Genomic DNA, 16659 nt, shown 5'->3' on the forward strand with positions numbered 1-16659 from the left:
TAAGGCTTGGTATTGTATAGGTTGGAGGCAGTGATGTGGACTTTAGAGGTTGTGGTGAATGGTTAGCTTAGGTTGTGGAGAGTCGATGTCGTAATTAGGGAAGGTGATAGCGAATGGTTGACTTGGTGGGCGTGGGTTACTGTTGTAGTGGGCGGTGGCAGGTAGTAGTAGTGGTGGTGGTAAAGGTAGTGGTGATGGTAGTGGCTGGTAGTGGTGGTGATAAAGGTAGTGGTAATGGTAGTGGCTGGTAGTGGTGGTGGTAAGGGTAGCTAATTGTGGTAATGGTGGTAGGCTGTTGTGGTAGTTGGCAGTGGTGCTTGTTGAGGTAGTGATTGTTTATATTGGTAGATAGGTACACACACACACACACACACACACACATCGACCCGTAAATGGCACCAAAATGCTAATTAATTACGACCATTAATTCAACACGTCAGACGAGGTCATAAGAGGCATCCAAATTAAAGTCCTCAAGGATGTCGCTCCATAACGCCTAACCTCACTTCACCTCACCTCACCTCACCTCACCTCACCTCACCTTATCTCATCTTAACCCGAGTTTGTTGACCCCAGTCGACTATCATCACGACGGAAGCATAACACGGATGAGCAGTCTCCCTTTGGCTGGATGAAACGACACGTAAATAACACGTTGAATGACCTCCAGCCATTACCTGTTATTAATGGTAGGAGATCAAGAGGCTCCGTGATTGGCTGTGGTGATTAAGGAACCCAAGATGTGTGGGTGTGTGTGTGTGTGTGTGTGTGTGTGTGTGAGATGGTGATGGTGATGGTACTTCTTGAGCCGTGTTGATGACGAGGAAAGGAAGAGATGGTCAGTGATTGTCCTGATGGTAAGGTGAGGTGAGGTTATTTTAGGTTAGGTTAGGTTAGGTTAGGTTAGGGTAAAGGCGGAAGAGACTCACCCCTTAGGTTATATTTAGTTAATAGAGCCGTAAATTATATCTTTGAGTCTGTTATTTTCAACTCACTCTATTACTGCCTTACCTTCCTCCCCTTCTTCTTACCTTCCTTCCCTCTTCTTCCTTCCCTTCTTTCCTTCTTCTTCCTTACCTTCCTTCCCTCTTCTTCCATCCCTTCTTTTCTTCTTCTTCCTTACCTTCCTTCCCTCTTCTACCTTACCTTCAATGGCAGGTCTTGATTTATTAGGTTATAAATACACACATCACTGTCTGTCTCTGTGTCTGTATATTACGTACACACATCAATGTCTGTCCCTGTGTCTGTATATTACGTACACACATCAATGTCTGTCCCTGTGTCTGTACTGTATATTAAGTACACACATCACTGTCTGTCCGTGTGTCTGTATATTACGTACACACATCACTGTCTGTCCCTGTGTCTGTACTGTATATTAAGTACACACATCACTGTCTGTCCGTGTGTCTGTATATTACGTACACACATCACTGTCTGTCCCTGTGTCTGTACTGTATATTACGTACACACATCACTGTCTCCCCTGTGTCTGTATATTACGTACACACATCACTGTCTGTCCGTGTGTCTGTACTGTATATATACGTACTGTTCACAATTACCGAGTTAATAATTGGTATAGGTAAACGTGTTTAGTTTCATCAATACCTCTGGTAAGGGTGTGAGGACCTCGCCTAAAGTGTGAGGACCTCGCCTACAGTGTGAGGACCTCGCCTACAGTGTGAGGTGTGTGGACCTCGCCTACAAGTGAGGACCTCGCCTACAGTGTGAGGACCTCGCCTACAGTGTGAGGTGTGGACCTCGCCTAGAGTGAGGACCTCGCCTACAGTGTGAGGACCTCGCCTACAGTGTGAAGGTGTGTGGACCTCGCCTGCAGAGTGAGGACCTCGCCTACAGTGTGAGGACCTCGCCTCCAGTGTGGACCTCGCCTACAGTGTGAGGTGTGTGGACCTCGCCTACAGAGTGAGGGACCTCGCCTACAGTGTGAGGGACCATCGCCTACAGTGTGAGGGGTGTGTGGACCTCGCCTACAGAGTGAGACCTCGCCTACAGTGTGGGACCTCGCCTACAGTGTGAGGGTGTGTGGACCTCGCCTACAGGGTGAGGACCTCGCCTACATGTGTGAGGACCTCGCCTACAAGTGTGGGTGTGGGACCTCGCCTACAGTGTGAGGACCTCGCCTGCAGTGTGAGGACCTCTCCTACAGTGTGAGGACCTCTCCGATGTGAGGACCTCGCCTACAGTGGGGACCTCACCTACAAGTGAGGACCTCGCCTACAGTGTGAGGACCTCGCCTACAGTGTGGTGTAGGGACCTCGCCCACAGTGTGAGGGACCTCGCCCTACAGTGTGAGGACCTGCCTACAGTGTAGGGGTGTGAGGGACCTCGCCTACAGTGTGAGGACCTCGCCTACAGTGTAAGGTGTGAGGACCTCTCGCCTACAGTGTGAGGACCTCGCCTACAGTGTAAGGTGTGAGGACCTCGCCTACAGTGTGAGTGTGGGGCCTCGCCTACAGTGTAAGTGTGAGACCTCGCCTACAGTGTGAGACCTCGCCTACAGTGTGAGGACCTCGCCTACAGTGTAAGGGTGTGGGGACCTCGTCTACAGTGTAAGGGTGTGAGGACCTCGCCTACAGTGTGAGGTGTGAGGACCTCGCCTACAGTGTGAGGACCTCGCCTACAGTGTGGGGTGTGAGGACCTCGCCTACAGTGTGAGGTGTGAGGACCTCGCCCAGTGTGAGGACCTGCCTACAGTGTGAGGACCTCGCCTACAGTGTGGGGTGTGAGGACCTCGCCTACAGTGAGGGGGTGAGGACCTCGCCTACAGTGTGAGGACCTCGCCTACAGCAGTGTGTGAGGACCTCACCTACAGTGTGGAGGACCTCGCCCATGTGTAAGGGTGTGAGGACCTGCCTACAGTGTGAGGTGTGGGGACCTCGCCTACAGTGTGGAGGACCACGCCTACAGTGTGAGGTTTGAGGACCCGCCTACAGTAGTGGGGTGTGAGGACCTGCCCACAGTGTGAGGACCTCGCCTACAGTGTGAGGACCTCGCCTACAGTGTGAGGACCTCGCCTACAATGTGTGGACCTGCCTACAGTGTGAGGACCTCGCCTACAGTGTAAGGGTGTAGACCTCGCCTACAGTGTGAGGGGTGGGACCTCGCCTACAGTGTGAGGCCTGCCTACAGTGTAAGGGTGAGGGACCTCGCCTACAGTGTGAGGGTGTGAGGACCTCGCCACAGTGTGAGGTGTGTGAGGACCTCGCCCACAGTGTGGGTGTGAGGACCTCGCCTACAGTGTAAGGACCTCGCCTACAGTGTAAGTGGGGGTGTGAGGACCACAGTGTGAGGACCTCGCCTAGTGTAAGGGGAGGGACCCTGCCTACAGTGTGAGGGTGTGAGGACCTCGCCTGGTGTGAGGACCCCGCCACAGTGTAAGGGTGGAGAACCCTGCCCACAGTGTGAGGGTGTGGGACCTGCCTACAGTGTGAGGGACCTCGCCTACAGTGTAAGGGTGAGGACCTCGCCCACAGTGTGAGGGGGCAGGGACCTCGCCTACAGTGTGAGGGGGTGTGAGACCTGCCTACAGTGTGAGGTGTGAGGACCTCGCCTACAGTGTAAGGGTGTGAGGACCTCGCTACAGTGTGAGGGTGTGAGGACCTCCTGCCCACAGGTGTGAGGGGTGTGAGGACCTCGCCTACAGGAGGGTGTGAGGACCTCGCCCACAGTGTGAGGACCCCCCTACAGTGGTGAGGGTGGAGGACCTCCCCATGTGTGAGGACTGTCAGAGGGTGTGAGGACCTCGCCTACAGTGTGAGGACCTCGCCTACAGTGTGAGGTGTGAGGACCTCCCCACAGTGTGAGGGGTGTGAGACCTCGCCTACAGTGTGAGTGGTGTGAGGACCTCGCCTATGTGTGAGGGTGTGAGGACCTCGCCCACAGTGGGGGGTGTGGGGACCGCCCACAGTGTGGGGGTGTGAGGACCTGCCCACAGTGTGAGGTGTGAGGACCTCCCCTACAGGGGTGTGAGAGGGTGGGAGGTCCCCGCCTACAGTGTGAGGGTGTGAGGACCTCGCCTAGTGTGAGGTGTGGAGACCTCGCCCACAGTGTGAGTGTGAGGACCTCGCCCACAGTGTGAGGTGTGAGGACCTCGCCCACAGGTGTGAGGGTGTGAGGACCTCACCCAGTAGTGAGGGTGTGAGGACCCTGCCTATAGTGAGGGTGTGGAGGACCTCGCCTACAGTGAGGGTGTGGAGGACCTGCCCACAGTGGGTGGTGTGAGGACCTCGCCCACAGTGTGAGGGTGTGAGGACCCCGCCCACAGTGTGAGGTGTGAGGACCCTCTCCAGTGTGAGGGTGTAGGACCTCGCCCACAGTGGGGAGTGTGAGACCCTGCCCACAGTGTGAGAGGGAGAGGACCTCGCCCACAGTGTGAGGTGTGAGGAGACCTCGCCCACAGTGTGAGGGTGTGAGGACCTGCCCACAGTAGAGGGTGTGAGGACCCGCCCACAGTGTGAGGACCTGCCTGCAGTGTGAGGTGAGGACCTCGCCTACAGTGTGAGGACCTCGCCTACAGTGTGAGGGGTGAGACCCTGCCCACAGTGTGAGGAGACCCTGCCTACAGTGTGAGGAGGACTCGCCTACAGTGGGTGAGGCTGAGAACCTGTCCAAGTAGTGTGAGGAATCTCACAGTGGTAACTGCCTGTATGTGGAGGGTGTGAGGACCCCGCCCACAGTGTGAGGGTGAGGACCTCCCTCACAGTGTGAGGGTGTGAGGACCTGCCTACAGTGTGAGGGTGTGAGGACTGCCACAGTGTGAGGGTGTGAGGACCCTGCCTACAGTGTGAGGGGTGTGAGGACTCGCCTACAGTGAGGGTGTGAGGACCCTGCCCACAGTGAGGGTGTGAGGACCTGCCCACAGTGTGAGGGTGTGAGGACCCCGCCCACAGTGTGAGGGTGTGAGGACCCTGCCCACAGGTGTGAGGGGGTGGAGACCTCGCCCAGAGGGTGGAGACCTGCCCACAGTGTGAGGGGTGTGAGGACCTCGCCCACAGTGTGAGGGTGTGAGGGACCCTGCCCACAGTGTGAGGGTGAGGACCTCGCCCACAGTGTGAGGGTGAGACCCTGCCCACAGTGTGAGGGTGAGGACCTCGCCCACAGTGTGAGGGGGTGTGAGGACCCTGCCCACAGGAGGGTGTGAGGACCCCGCCTACAGTGTGAGGGTGTGGAGGACCCTGCCCAGTGGTGAGGGTGTGAGGACCCTGCCACAGTGTGAGGGTGTGAGACCCTCGCCCACAGTGTGAGGGTGTGAGGACCTTGCCAGTGTGAGGGGTGTGAGGACCCTGCCCACAGTGTGTGAGGGGTGAGGACCTCACAGTGTGAGGGGTGTGAGGACCTGCCTACAGTGGAGGGTGTGAGGACCCCGCCTACAGTGTGAGGGGTGTGAGGACCTCGCCCACAGTGTGAGGGTGTGAGGACCTCTCCACAGTGTGAGGGTGTGAGGACCTCGCCCACAGTGTGGAGGGTGTGAGGACCTGCCCATGTGAGGGTGTGAGACCTCGCCCACAGTGTGAGGGGTGGAGGACCCCGCCCACAGTGTGAGGGGTGTGAGGACCTCGCCCACAGTGTGAGGGTGTGAGGACCCTGCCCACAGTGTGAGGGTGTGAGGACCTCGCCTACAGTGTGAGGGTGTGAGGACCTGCCCACAGTGTGAGGGTGTGAGGACCTCCCCTACAGTGTGAGGGGGAGGACCCTGCCCACAGTGTGGGTGTGAGGACCTCCCCTACAGTGTGAGGGTGTGGAGGACCTGCCCACAGTGTGAGGGGTGTGAGGACCTCGCCCACAGTGTGAGGGTGGTGGAGACCTCCTCACAGTGGGTGTGAGGACCTCTGCCTCACAGTGTGAGGGGTGTGAGGACCTCCCTACAGTGTGAGGGTGTGAGGACCTCGCCCACAGTGTGAGGGTGTGAGGACCTGCCCACAGTGTGAGGGTGTGAGGACCCTGCCCACAGTGTGAGGGGGTGTGAGGACCTGCCTCACAGTGTGAGGGTGTGAGGACCTCCCTCACAGTGTGAGGGTGTGAGGACCCTGCCCAAAGTGTGAGGGTGGAGACCCTGCCCACAGTGTGAGGGGTGTGAGGACCTCGCCTACAGTGTGAGGGTGTGGGAGGACCCTGCCTACAGTGTGAGGGGTGTGAGACCTCTGCCTACAGTGTGAGGGGGTGTGAGGACCTCTGCCCACAGTGTGAGGGTGTGAGAGACCTCCCCACAGTGTGAGGGTGTGAGGACCTCGCCCACAGTGTGAGGGTGTGAGGACCCTGCCCACAGTGTGAGGGTGTGAGGACCTCGCCACAGTGTGTGGGTGTGAGGACCTCGCCCACAGTGTGAGGTGTGAGGACCTCCCCACAGTGTGAGGGTGTGAGGACCTGCCCACAGTGGTGGAGGACCTGCCCACAGTGTGAGGGTGTGAGGACCCTGCCCACAGTGTGAGGGTGAGACCCCCCACAGTGTGAGGGGTGGAGGACCCCGCCCACAGTGTGAGGGTGTGAGGACCCCACAGTGTGGGGTGTGAGACCTCGCCCACAGTGTGAGGGTGTGAGACCCCACAGTGTGAGGGGTGAGGACCTCTCAGTGAGGGGTGTGAGGACCTCGCCCACAGTGTGTGGGTGTGAGGACCTCGCCCACAGTGTGAGGGTGTGGGGGACCTCCCCACAGTGTGAGGGTGTGAGGACCTCGCCCACAGTGTGAGGGTGTGAGGACCTCCCCACAGTGTGAGGGGTGAGGACCCACAGTGTGAGGGTGTGAGGACCCCGCCCACAGTGTGAGGGTGTGAGGACCTCCCTACAGTGTGAGGGTGTGAGGGTGTGAGGACCCCGCCCACAGTGTGAGGGTGTGAGGACCCCCACAGTGTTATGTGTAAGTTTAAAAGCGATATTTAGGGAGGTTTTATACAGGGTAATATATCTTTATGCCCCTGCTTTGAGGGGTAAGAGCTATAGTTAAATTTTTTTTCTTTTTTGGTATATGTAAGAGAGAGGGAGAGAGAGGAGAGAGAGAGAGAGAGAGAGAGAGAGAGAGAGTAACTTAACCAAGACAAATAGAAGCACTATGGTGAACACAATGATGGGACACACACACACACACACACACACACACACACACACACATATCACACACACAACACCATCACTTCAGACACTTATTTTGTACCGTCGCAAAAGATAACTAGAAGCTCCCGTCTTAACAGGATGATGGAGTGTGTGGAGGAGGAGGTGGGATGGAGAGGTAAAAGGGAGGAGGTCGGTTGGAGAAGTAAAGAGGAGGTAGAGGTCGGTTGGTGAGGTAAAGAGGAAGGAAGAGGTGGGATAGAGGTAAGGGAGGAGAATTTTTCCGGAATTTGAGGACGAGGTTGAGTGTTGGAGAAGTGAGGGGTTGATGGGGTCGAAGAGAAGGTATCCAGTGACCAGCCTCTGAGTACCACCTGGCTGGCTGTAGTGAAGATAGAATAGGAGAAACGAACATACATCCCGACCTTCCCGTTGTGTTTATTTATTTTTATTGTTGTTTCTCTTGTTATTACCTCACCTCAGTTTCCCTCACTGACGTCACCAGCTTATAGGACCAAGGTGTGTGTGGTTGGCCAGGTGTCAGGGGGGGTAGGAGGGGTGTTTTAGGGGTGTGTGTGTGTGTGTTTGTGTGTGTGTGTGTGTGTGTATGTGTGTGTGTGTGTGGATGGAGAACAAAAGACGGTTGGCTGTTACCTGAGCCAATTACTTCCATTAGAGTGATAGAGAACACTGAACCACGGTGGGGGAGCTGGGGGTGTATGTAAAGGCACGCTGGGAGAGACGCAGTGTAGGGAATATAGAGGTTGTGGCTATAGTAGTAGATAATATTGTTACTACAGAGCCCCATGTGGCTTTTGCGGCATTGACCCATGGAGCCAAGCATCGCAGGAACTACCTGATGCGTACTATCCTGATATCGACCCTCCTCCACCTCTGGAAGAAGCTATCAGCGTCAATTTCATTCCCAAATTAGAAACACACCCTCACTTAACCCCAACAGAAAGAGCACTCCTTGCACTACCACCGAGACTGGGAGGAATGGGATTGACCAATCCAGAGGAGATTGCTGCCACCAAACATCAAAACTCAGTTAAGCTCACTGCAGCCATCACTGACCACATAATAGCTCAGAACGCAACAAGAAGTAAACAAGATTCGACTGTCCATTACGACAGATCGACAGCATTGCCAAAATGATAAGTTGCAGCAACTGTTGCTGCAGGTACCAGAAAATTTGAAAAAAAGTAGCTATAGCGCAGGAGGTGGGCGCCTCGAACTGGTTAACTACGTTACCGATAAGGGCAAATGGTTTCAGTCTTAATAAACAAGAATTTACAGATGCCATTGCTCTAAGGTACGGTCGGCCAGTAGAAGGTTTGCCCTCCCAATGCGGTGTGTGGCTCTTCCTATGATGGCGATCACGCCATGGTGTGCAAGAAGGAGGTCATATGCATGAGGCATGACGAGGTAAGGGATCTCACAGCAAATAGAGTGAAGGAAATCTGCCGGGATGTCATGGTAGAACCGACCCTCCTTCCATTGGACGGTGAGATCTTCCAACACAGGACTTCAAACACATCTAACGAAGCCCGTGTGGACGTCAGTGCTCGAGGATTCTGGACACTGGGACAGCAAACCTTCTTCCACATGATTTTTTATCCCATGGCTGTGTTTCACCGTAACTTAGTTCTCGATGCTGCACACAGGAGGAACGAGAACGACAAGTTAAGAGTATAGGGGAGAGAATTCAGAACGTTGATCAAGGCAGCTTCACTCCTCTAGTGTTCACAACCTCTGGTGGGATGGGACCAAGTGCAAGATGCTTCTACGCCAAACTCACGGAGGTGATATCCAAACAGAAGCAGCAGCCCAGAAGTTATGTTACAGCCTGGATGAGATGTCGACTGTCCTCTCTCCTTCGGTCGGCTTTGCTCTGCCTCAGGGGAACGACAGCATCGGCGCCAAAGCCGACAACAGTTGTAGATATTGACTATGAGGCTACAGTCACTGAATGCCGCATAGATCTGCGGCTCAACTAACTCAACACAGCGAGGATAGCTACTTATGTATTAGGATATTTAATATTAAGGTAATAAAATGGCGGCGAAGGTGTAGCTATTGGGGGAGGCTGGAGGCCACGTTTAAAAAAAAAGTAGTAGTGGGTGATGGTAGTAGTAGTAGAAGTAAAAGTAGTAGTAATAGTAGTTTAAGTAAAGTAACAGTAATGGTTGTCGAAGTGGTGGTAGTTGTCGTAGTAGTAGTAAAGTCTGTAATATAGTAAGGTGGTCAAATATTAACTAATTTATCAACCAAAATTAAAACAATAGACGAAAATTAATAAGAGTAACAATAGTAATAATAATAATAATACCAATAATGATCTCAAATAAATACGAACTAAAACTAACTAAACGAAGCCAAATAGAACCAAAACGGATGAAGGAATTAAGTACACTGTATATAATCGGCTCACTAAAGACAATACCTCGTCCCCTTTAAGGCCATCAATAATGTTGTTTATAGACTACGTTCCTTAATAAAACACAAGGTCCATAGGGCACTGAACTCTTTTATTTAGGCAACACCTTAATGGTTAGGTTAGGTGTCAGGAGGGGGGTTGGGGGGGGTAGGAGGAGGGGTGTTGTAGGGGGAGGAGGATGGATAAAGGGGCAAAGTTCAGGAGAGAGAGAGAGAGAGAGAGATTTTGAACATCGGAACTAGAGTCAGGGATGTGAGAGGCTATATGAGAGAGTGAGAGGGATGTGAGAGGCTATATGAGAGAGTGAGAGGGATATGAGAGGCTATATGAGAGTGAGAGGGATGTGAGAGGCTATATGAGAGAGTGAGAGGGATGTGGGAGGCTATATGAGAAAGTGAGAGGGATGTGGGAGGTTATGTGAGAGAGTGAGAGTATCGGAAGTGACGTCAGGCCAACAGGGGGTGGTAGTGCAAGTGGAGGTGGCAGCAGCGGTGGTAGGGGTAGTGGTAGTAGTGGTGATGTTGGTAATGATAATAATGGTTGTGGTCGTCGTCGTGATGGTGGTAATGGTTATAGTAGTGGTGATGGTAGTGATGATGGTGGTGATGGTGGTGATGGTAATGATGGTGGTGATGGTAATGATGGTGGTGGTGGTGATGAAAGGGGGGTCAGTACAGCTGAACTCACACACCAACACCATTACCATCATTGTACTTCAGTTCTTCCCGTCAATTTATACATTTATATTTTTACATAAATTAATAAATGAATAATATATTTAATGTATGTTGAGCTGGTGATAGAGAGGAATGACTTACCCAGTTATTTATGTGTTATTGAATGATAATGTATTATTTTCTTGATGTTATTTACCTCATCTTGGTGTGTAGTGATTTATGTCTTAATGATCGAGTCTCAATTTGGACAAGATGATTTCGTCTTTGAAACTGTCACGTCGTGTGTGTGTGTGTGTGTGTGTGTGTGTGTGTGTGCTACGACTAGAGTTTGAGAGGCTTTCCAATTACCAATGTAGAAACTTGAACAAAGCAATTAGGACAATTTGCAACAGCAATCTTAGACACGTGTGTTCATCCTTTAGTAACGTCCCGGCGTGTAGTGTAGTGTAGTGTAGTGTAGTGTACCTGAAGAAGCACCATAAACACCTGGGGAGTGTGTCAAGCTGGGACTGGTTTGTGTACAGTGTAATATAAATAAACTAAGTCAGGCATCGGTACAGGTAATACTGGTTAGTGGTGTACACACGGAAGTGGATACATCGTAAAATAAACACCTGTTGAGGTGAAATTAAACAAAGTTTGACACCTGCTAATGGGAAACCAGGTGATCAGGGAACATAATTTTCCCCTCACATAATATTTCATCAGGAATAATTCTCCCTCAGTGAACATGATAATTACTTTTTCTCTTCGTAACTTGTAATTATATAGATATTCCTCACTTTCTCCACCCACACACACCCTATTAAAATGGGTCGTATGCCTCTGGCGATATATTTCTTTCCTTGACACAGCAATATAAATATTTCCTCTGGTGTGTCATTTTAACAAGATACATTTCCCCAGGACGGCAAAAGTTCAGGCATGACCCCAGCGAGCTGAGTTAGTTGGTTTATTTATCAACACTCCCAGCGGGGCTCTCTACCCAGGCTGTCTATGGCGCAGTATGTTTGGCTCTGCTGCTGCATCACAATGTGAATACTGGAGGTGGCGAGTAGGTGGTTGGCGAGTCGGAGGTTGGCGAGTCGGAGGTGGCGAGCAAGTCGTGGTAAGCCAGCTGTAGTGAGCCGGTAGTGGCGAGCCGGAATCGGAGGTGGCGAGCAGCAAATGGAATATCCCGGTTGGAATACCATTGAACCAAATTCCCGGAACAGGAACACGAGGGTACGTGTATTGAGGCCTGGGATGACCGGGTCTGGCTACCTGACTGGAGAATGTTAGGCGCGTCAGGTCTCCTCTTAACTTGAATTCAGGTTTGATATTCTTGGCGTTTCAAGCGATGGCTATTCCCCGTAACAGATGTTTAGAATGCACCTAACGTGTTCATTAATGTTGAAACATAAAAATAACATCCAAAGTTGGCATTAAAACTACACTGAAACTCTCCCTCGGTTGTATACTGCACACTCACTTACCACCAGAACAACATTAACCTACAAAATATAAAAGATTTTGTAATTTAAGGAAGAGTTGCAGTATAATCTTGATATCCTTTTTGGAAAGTTTAGTCTCCAGCTGAAGGTTACCAGTTGGGTGCATTCTAACACCTCCAGTTGCGTATAATATTGACAGTAGGAACCTTGAAGCATCGTAGGGCAGAATCATAATAACAGGGTTGGCATTGGTCAGGCCTGTCAGTGTGCTGTCAGCGTGAGGGATGGGGTATCGGAAGTGGAGTCTCGTGGCGTGAATGTTGCGGCTAAAATATTATTGGCAAGTGCGGTATGTTGGTCCAAGTTCTGGCCGCTTGAAGACTCGCGCTTATGTATCGTTGTGACCTTTGGACATGAATGCGGAAGCCGTGTTTGAATACCGTGACATGAATACTATGCTCTTTCAAGGGGTCGCTTATTATCGCCCGGGGCACCTCCAAGTCCACCCAGCTGTGAAAGTGTACTGGCCTTACACATGGGGAATTGAGAGAGTAGTACTGGCCACAATGCTTCTTTGTTTACAGTGTACTATGTCCGCACTGCCTCTAACCAATCGTCAAGCGTACTGGGACCCACACTGAAGAGAGAGTTTCCTATAGGGTGACTGAATATATGGAATTCTCTCTGTGTGCCGACCACCTTGTTATGAAGTTAGTGGCTCGAATACATGATCTCAGATTCTGGGGTTCGAATGCCATATAGACCCGAATAACAAAACTGAATACTGAAGCTACAATACCAAGACTAAAATACTAATGGTAGGTTCAAACTTCAATACCCAGGATGGATGAATGTATCTGATGAAAGGATCTTTTCGCGTATTGAGTTTCAATATACCTGAGCTTGCAGGACACACACACACACACACACACACACACACACACGTCACAACACTAACGCACGGCAGGGCCCTCGAGTACCGGGACACACACACACACACACACACACATTATATATCAGGGTTGTAAAAAGGAGAACTCGATTATATGACCCCTGCATCCCCTAGACAAAATTAATTTATCTTTTTTGTTACTTTCTTGATTTCTTTGACACCAATTATTATTTGTAATGATTTTATAACTAAGATTAATCCTTTTGTCGATTAATATAAACTTTATTAAATGTAGGGGATTTATTTATTTTTGTCACGAAGGGGATTAATTAATTTGATGTATATATGTAAGGGATTAATTTTTTGTATCATTGTTTTACTTATGTGTTTAAGATAAAATTATTTTAATTAATTTTTGAGGATTACTTTGTTTTAATAATATATGAAGGATTAATAAATTCTAATTTAATATACATAATAGACTGCTTGTAAACATAATAGATTACTTTTATTTATACATATGCTTGTCGCAGGTCAGCACCATATAAGGTCAAAGGTCAAAGATATAACCTATCGGGACAAATACATTGATGGAGTTTTGCTTTAAGTCTGTCTTATAGGTCAAGGTCATAGGTAAAGGTCAACAGGTGTATTATTATTACGTACCTGCTGTGTTTTGGTCTTGTATTGAACGAGTATGACTTTTATTGCCTGTATTTCTTGTTTATATTGTATCTCGGGGTCTTTTGTTAATTAGTTCACTATTATTTGTTTTATTTTTATGTTTATTTGGTCTTTGTTATTAAGTTTCCTGTGAGTTCTGGTATACCTGTTTTGATATTAGTTTATTCATATTTCAAGATCATTTAAATTGTATATTTCCGTATAATTCAGTCATTGTATCTTAAAACTATACTCTAGTGTCATTTAAGTTTCATATCTCCTAATCAGTCATTCTCTATCATTAAATATAACAACCAATATTATTTTAATTATAGATTCTACCTTATTAGTCTTTACATATAATCTCCTATCATTCATTATATCCGAGGGTGATTGTGTTATTATCTCGTCTTTGTGGTACAGGTGAGGACAGGTGAGTCAGACTTACCTGTGGATTACACCTGAGTGCCCTCCCCCCCCCCTCTTTGTCCAGCCCAGCCGTCACTTCCCACACCAAGTAGTTCTTAAACAAAGACACTTAAGAGGGATTATTGGAGGGAGTGGAGTGCCTTTCTTGTGTGTGTGTGTGTGTGTGTGTGTGTGTGTGTGTGTGTGTGTGTGTGTGTGTGTGTGTGTGTGTGTGTGTGATCATCCACTTACTCCTGATCAGTCCCTCTCACTTTTGATCATTCCGTCTCACAACTGAACAACCTCTCTCACCTCTCCACATTTCCACCTTGCTCACCCCCCCCTCCCCCTCCAAGACATTTCCTCTGGGATCATCGCCCATTTCCGCCACTATTTCCACCGAATTCTCTTCTGGCATATAAATTTCGTAATTGTAGTCGACACACACACAGACACACACACACACAGACACACACACACACACACACACACACACACACACACACACACACACACAGACACACACACACACACACACACACACACACACACACACACACACACACACACACGCACACAAAGTCTCCGGAAACAATAACTTTCATCAAGATTTTAATCCTTGCCATTCCGTCCTGAAAGCCACTTCGTAACACTGTTGATTGATGACACAACCCAGCCGCCTGAAACAGGATTTTGAGGTCAGATGACTTTTTAATTACAAATGAACTCTTAAACTCTAACCAGACTTTATTAATAATCTTTTGCTTGATGAACTCTCTCTTGAATTCTTTGGTATATAGCAAATAAAAAATATTCCTTCGATATTATAATTCTTTAATATACACTGAAAAAATAATAATTGATTTGTTATTGTTAGTGCATTTGATGGGCCATGGATCAATCACTCTTGTTATTGTAATACTATTTTTATTTAGCCTTGTTATAAGAACATAAGAACATAAGAAAATAAGGAGTCTGCAATAGGCCGGTTGGCCTGTGCATGGCAGCTCCTGTCGAGAGTTACTACCACTCTCTATCATCCATGAATCTATCTAGCCTCACTACAAAGTTGCTAAGCTTGTTCCACTCGTCCACCACCCTATTTGTGAACCAGTTTCTTCCTATCTCCCTCCTAAACCTAAACTTATCCAACTTAGATCCGTTGCTCCGAGTCCTATCCTGCTCGGATATTATAAGAACTTTATCTATATCCCCTTTATTGATTCCTTTCACCCACTTAAATACTTCTATCATATCTCCCCGCACTCTTCGTCTTTCTAGGGAATGCAAGTTTTTATTTACCGAGGAAGTTGTTTTTTTTTTTTTAAGGTAAGTTCTGAGTCTTATTTGGTATTAGGTTCATCTGTAGTGTGTGTCTGTGATGTGGTTTGTTAAAATCTTTCAGGGTGGAAAATGGAAGTATGGAGAGGGAAAGGGAGGGAAGAGGAGACACAGAGAGGGAAGTACGGGCATAGAGATGGAAGAGGAGGTAGAGGAAGGAAAGGAGAGAATAGGGAGGGTAAGGTAGGGGAGGGGGTGAATCACGCGGGCTGTCAAGATTGGCTGGTAGTTTAGACTAAGTTAGTAAGTTATGCTGTATATAGAGTAGCTGACTACACACAACTACTGCTGCTGGGGAACGTTTGGTGTGTGTGTGTGTGTGTGTGTATGTGTGTGTGTGTGTGTGTGTGTGTGTGTGTGTGTGTGTGTGTGTGTGTGTGTGTGTGTGTGTGTGTGTGTGTGTGTGTGTGTGTGTGTGTGTGTGTGTGTGTGTGTGTGTGTGTGTGTGTGTGTGTGTGTGTGAGTGTCAAAATGTAAACTGACTTCAATGAAACTTTGTACATATATTAATTATTAACCCAACACGATCTCATAAGACTTTACATACATCCTTCTCCCCTATGGTAGGTTAGGTTAGGTTAGGTAAGGTAAGGTTCAATAATCTATAGTTTCCCCTTCTTATTTTGAGGATTTATGACCCGTTTTTTATGTCTCTTTCCCCATCTCGGACGTGACCTTTCAAACGCTCTAGCTTAAGTGGTTACAGATTTTCACGACGCTACTTGGCGTATATAGATATCAACCCCTCCTTCATCTCCCTCCCCTCCCCTTATTTCCCATTCTCCCCTCCCTCAGATAAAAGACCCCGAGAGATTAATCATTCTGGGGAGTTAAGGGCAACTTTTGTCTCCCCACGTGAGGGTGATTTTTTAGGTGTTTAAAATGATTTTGGTGTGTGTGATGTAAACCGCCGTGAAATCGTTCTTACATTAGGGTAAATCGTCGGTCATTTGTGCTAAAGTAATGTAGGAAATTGAGCCAGAGATGAGCTGCTTCTACACCCAGATGACGAGTCGTAAGCAGAGGCCGGACCCAAATGCACCGGACCTTGTTTATCATGAAGAATTTTACACAACTTTCACAAACTTTCACTTAAACTTTCGCTTAAACTTTAACTAAAAAAAAATAGTTCATTCACATTATACGTATCTTGGTATAAAATAATCAGTTAATATCACGTTACATACATACATACATACATACATCAAGCTCATAATTTTTACTCAAAACTTTGGATTTTATTTTCTAACAAAGTACATTGAAAATTCTTGAGCTCTTGTCAAAAAAAAAGAAAGGCTCTTGAAGAATGACTTTTAATAAAGAGCTGAACTTGTGGTCGACGGCTGGTGCTGCAGGGGAGGAGGAGGAGGAGAAGGAACGAGGAGGAAGAGGGTGAAGGAAGGAGGAGGAGGGAGAGGGGGAAGGAGGAAGAGGAGGAGGATGGTTAGGAAGGAAGATGGAGGAAGAGGGTAGGAAAGAACAGTGAGGGAGGATGGTGGTGGTGGTGTTGGTGATGGTGGTAGTGGTGGTGGTGGTGAAAGAGACGGTAAGAGACGATGATGGTGAGAGGGGCAGGGAAGAAGGACGACTGTGGGGAGAGAGGGAGGTGTAGATAATGGAGGAAGTGGGGGAGGGGAGGGAGGTGGTGAAGGGGAGATAAACGAGAGGAGGGAAGTAGCAGAGAAGGGGGTAGTAGTAGTAGGGGAAAGGGTTATAGAGTGGTGATGGGGTAGT

The sequence above is a fragment of the Homarus americanus genome, unplaced genomic scaffold (assembly GCF_018991925.1).
Source record: "Homarus americanus isolate GMGI-L3 unplaced genomic scaffold, GMGI_Hamer_2.0 scaffold32929, whole genome shotgun sequence".
NCBI classification, from domain to species: Eukaryota; Metazoa; Arthropoda; class Malacostraca; order Decapoda; family Nephropidae; genus Homarus; species Homarus americanus.